We start from the raw sequence: 5,309 nt of genomic DNA, 5'->3' as shown, positions 1-5,309 counted from the left end.
TAGGTTAGCAACATGAGTAGCATCATCGGTCTTGTGGCATGGAATAAAGTAAGCCATCTTGGAGAATCGATCAACTGCCACAAATATTGAATCCTTTCCACTCTTTGTTTTTGGTAAGACCAAAACAAAGTCCATTGAGATATCTATCCATGGCATGGTCGGTATTGGCAAAGGCATATATAATCCATGAGGCATGACTCTTGATTTTGCCCTTTTACATACTAAACACCTTTCACATACCTTTTCAACATACCTTTTCATATTTTTCCAAAAGAGATGTTCATTCAAAATGCTAAGAGTCTTTTCAACTCCAAAGTGTCCCATGAGTCCTCCTTCATGCGCTTCTTTGGTTAGTACTTCTCTTATGGAACCTTGTGGAATACATAGTCATCCTTCTTTGAAAAGATATCCATCATGCTGATAATATTTATCATGAGCACCTGTTTCACATAACTTATATCTTTCTCCAAAGTCCAAATCAGTAGCATAATGTTCCTTAATGAATAAAAAACCAAGAAGTTTGGAATCCAAAGTGTTAAGTAAGACATACCTGCGTGAAAGAGCTTCTGCCACGACATTATCCTTTCCTCTCTTAAAGTGGATGACATAGGGAAAAGACTCGAGAAATTCAACCCATTTGGCATGTCTCTTGTTGAGTTTGTGTTGTCCTTTGATATTCTTTAATGCTTCATGGTCAGTGTGTATCACGAATTCCTTTAGCAATAAGTAGTGCTGGCAAGTCTCCAATGCTCGAATGATTGCATACATTTCTTTGTCATATGTTGGATAGTTCAAAGTTGCACCATTTAGTTTTTCACTAAAGTAGGCAATGGGCTTTCCTTCTTGACTTAAAACAGCACCAATTCCAATTCCGGAGGCATCATATTCAACTTCAAATATTTTCTCAAAGTTTGGCAAGACTAGTAGTGGAGCCTTTGTCAAACATCCCTTGAGTTCGTTGAATGCTTCTTCTTGTTCTTTGCCCCAAGAGAAGTTTGAATTCTTCTTAATAATCTCTGTTAAGGGGGAGGCAATAGAACTGAAATTTGGTACGAACCTTTTATAAAAACTGGCTAATCCATGGAAACTCCGGACTTGGCTTACATTGATATGCTTTGGCCACTCTTGTATTGCCTTAATCTTTTCTGGATCCACTGATAATACCTGTGAACTTACAATGAAACCTAAGAAAGTAACTTGATTAGTACAAAAATCACACTTCTTGAGATTAGCATATAGGTGCTCTTCTCTCAAAGTGCTAAGAATGGAACGTAAATGTTCAACATGATCTTCTAGTGACTTACTGTATATCAAGATATCATCAAAGTAAACAACACAAAACTTACCAATGTAGGGCCGAAGAACATGATTCATGAGTCGCATAAAGGTACTAGGAGCATTAGTCAAACCAAAAGCCATGACTAATCATTCATACAAACCTTGTTTGGTCTTGAATGCAATTTTCCACTCGTCACCTTCCTTCATTCTTATTTGATGATAGCCACTTTTCAAATCAATTTTGGAGAAGTTGTTGGCTCCACTAAGTTCATCGAGCATATTATCCAACCGATGTATAGGGTGCCTATATTTGATAGTGATTTTATTCACTGCCCTACAATCCACACACATTCTCCAAGTTCCATCTTTCTTTGGTATCAACAAAACGGGTACAACACAAGGACTTAAACTTTCCCGAATGTAACCTTTATCGAGGAGTTCTTTGACTTGTCTTTGTAATTCCTTTCTTTCCTCAGGATTGCTTCTATATGCTGGTCTATTGGGAATGGTGGCTCCAGGAATGAAATCAATTTGATGTTCAATTCCTCTAATTGGTGGCAATCCATCGAGAATTTCTTCGGGAAACATATCCTCAAATTCCTGCAAAATATTAGAAATAGAAGAAGGCAAGCCTTCAAGAGGGTTAGTAAGAAGAAAATTTTCCTTATACATAAGTATAAGTAAAGCCTTCTTAGTTGATAAATATTTCCGGATATCTCCTCTGCTGGCATAAATATTCATCTTTGGAGTATGAATTTCTTTGGCCTTCTTTTCTTTCTCCCAGTCTTCTATGCGTGATTTGAGGGTCAGTTGGCATTCATGAACTTGGCTTGGTAACAAGGGTGCCAATATAAATTTCTTTCCTTGATGCTGAAAAGAGTATTTATTAGAGAATCCGTCATTGGTAGCTTTCTTATCATATTGCCAAGGACGTCCTAGTATAAGGTGGCTTGCACTCATGGGCACCACATCACAAAGGACTTCATCATTGTATCTTCTAATTGAAAAAGGTATAACAACTTGTTTGGTTACCTTGGCTTCACCCACATCATTGAGCCACTGAAGTTTGTAAGGATGAGGATGCTTGGAAGTCTTGAGACCCAACTTTTCAACCATATGAGTACTTGCTAAGTTTGTGCAACTTCCTCCATCAGTGATAGCCACACAAACTTTATCTCCCACGTGACATTTGGTATGGAAGATGTTCTCTCTTTGTTCATCCTCTTGACTTTGAATGCTCGAAGTCCTTTTGACTACAAGAATGTTGGATGGAAGAGACATGTTAGCAAATAAGGAAAAATTTGAAATGTGTATAGGACCTTACCAGAGTATACTCTCACAAAACCTCACGAGTCACTCCAAGAAAATTTGTTGTCACTCAATCCGCTCGTGTTTGCACTCTAGGACTTTAATGGCTTTTACTTGTCCTCTTCTGATCTCACACACGTTCCAACCCTTTTTCTCTCGATTCTCTTGTCTCAAGTTCTAGAAAACTTTTACTCAAGACTATATCGAGTAAATTTTACTTGTTTGGCGTCGGCTGCAAATGGGTTAGTAGGAATGGAAAGAAAAATATAATTGAAAGGGTGGCTTAGAAAAAAATAGAAAGAAGATAATAAAGGGGTTACTTACACAAGTCACATTACAACCTTCTATCACCACAATCAAATTTAAAGGCTTACGTTAATAGCTTGGTGATGAGAATTGTTGATGAGTGCTTCCAACTTTTCTTTCTTTCTTTTCTTCTTTTGAGTGTTTTCACTTTCTTCTTTTTGAGTGCTTCTTTTCTGATTTTTCTTGCTTTCTTTGACTTTGCACTTCACTTTGCACTTTTTCTTTTTGGAATTTTGTTTTTGTTGCACGTTGCTTCTTCTACCAAAGCTCTGATTACCGCTTGATGTAAGGTAATTCTACCTTCTCGTTTGATTGTGGATCTAGGAAGGAAGCAAAACAACCTGCACAAGTGAATTGCTTAAAACAGAATGGGTAAGGGTGGTAAACGTATGGTTTAATAGGTAGGCTATTTAATAAATGAGAGATGGAATCGGAAGATGATTGAAATAGTTATGGTTATGGCAATGAAACAAAAAGGATGGTTGTGAGGATAGTATCTTGAAGAATGCTCAAAGAAGAACCAATGCTATAGAGAGCAAAGACCCAATCTTTATATTGTTTTTTCAAGGGGTGGTGTTAAGTACTTTGACCCACTAGTTATATGAACTAGGAACCATAAGTATCAAGATGAAAGAAGAAGGTTGACGCCACAAGTATAAAATACTTGATAAGTCGATAAAAAGTCACCAAGACTTAAGAAAGAGAATAATCTCACTTCAATTAAAATAAAAGGTCTGGTTACAAATGATGATTGCTTTCCTATTTATAGGAAATGGGGAGACATGGCCGAATGGTTACAAAAGGATTCGGCTAGCCCTTGTATCTCTATAAAATGACATAATTTTAATGCTAAATGACATAATGTTTCGGCCCTAGATGGAGGTAAATAACCCTTGGCCGAATAGCTCTTGTGTCCCCTCAAGTTGGCGCCAAATTAGAGAGAAAGGAGTGGTTGGCCGAATGGTGAGAGGACTCTTCATCTTGGTGCCTAAATGAAGTCACACGCCTAGCACATGGTGGGCTGGTCACAAGGCGTGCACATGGCTCCTCTAGGATGCTTGTGGTGCATCATTGCGCATGGAATGATGACTGGTCATGTTCTCTCTCTTGGGCATGCATGTGTCTCCTCCAAGCTAGCTTGAGTTGTGGAGCTAGCTAGCAATCATGGGTTGTTTGTGAACAAGCTTCCTAGCTAAGTCCTTATAAGCTCCATAACAGCATATTCAGCTACATTCAGCTACCTTTGACATCACTTTTGGCAACTCAGCTCCAAATAGTCCAACTAGCTAAGTTTAGCTAGCCTTAAGCTCCTCCAGCTGAATCGAGCTTCCCTTAGTGTTCCATGAGCTGCCTTGTACTTTGTAAGTTGTTTGTGCTGCATATGACATCCAAATCATTCACCAAGCTACCTCAACGTTCATTATGCTCCAATGTACCTACATGTGCAAGGAAACAAGGTAATTCCATGGTATTGAGCTAATATGAGCTAATTACCTTGCAGCCATGTTTGATTATGGTAATGTGAGCTAAGTTTGAATGTCATGAGCTAATTATATCATCTCCAAATATGTGTAAGGTAAGGTATAAAGCCTAAGAGTTAATATGAATGCAAATGAACTAATGAAATGCATTATAAATATGCTGCCTTGATGTATAAATAATAATCATGCTTAATATGATTATAAAGCTATCCTAACATGCTTGACATAATAAAATAACAATGTGCAAGATGTATACATACTAAGTTATTCTTTATCTATTAAAACATTATATAACTTAACATAGGAGGGTGTTAAGTTATCAAATGAATCAAAAGCTTCTAAACACTTATTTAAGAGAACTTCCCTGAATTGTTTGGCTCTTGACCTAGTAATGGGACCATGTGGCATGACTTCCGGATCTGGTGTAGGTGTGATTATATCAAAAGGCCTAAAGGGAAATCTTACGAAAGGGTACCTAATGGAAGAACACAAACGTTCAAATAATACTTTCTTTTAACAAAGAGGCGTGAAGCTATGCAAGGACAAAATGAACTCGATTTGAGGAAAAATCGCCCTAAAGAAGGGGGGATGATGCAAGCACGTTTTCATCTATAAAGGGAGTATTATTGAACATCTTTATATTAAATTTACTTTATACCAGTCTTATAATATATGCTATTATAATACATATCATGCTAAGGATATTAGTTATGTAGTTAAAGAATAGCTTAAGTATGAACACAAATTGCACATTGTTATTTTAATATGTTAAACATGTTAGGATAGTTTTATAATCATATTAAGCATGATTATTATATATACATCAAGGCAGCATACTTATAATACATTTCATTAGTTCATATACATTCATATTAGCTCTTAAGCCTCATGCATAATCTTACACATATTATGAGATGATATAATTAGCTCATGGCC

This window comes from Hibiscus syriacus, unplaced genomic scaffold (genome assembly GCF_006381635.1).
Source record: "Hibiscus syriacus cultivar Baekdansim isolate YM2019G1 unplaced genomic scaffold, ASM638163v2 tig00000003_pilon, whole genome shotgun sequence".
In the NCBI taxonomy this organism is placed as follows: domain Eukaryota; kingdom Viridiplantae; phylum Streptophyta; class Magnoliopsida; order Malvales; family Malvaceae; genus Hibiscus; species Hibiscus syriacus.
Note: the sequence above shows the minus strand (reverse complement) of the source record.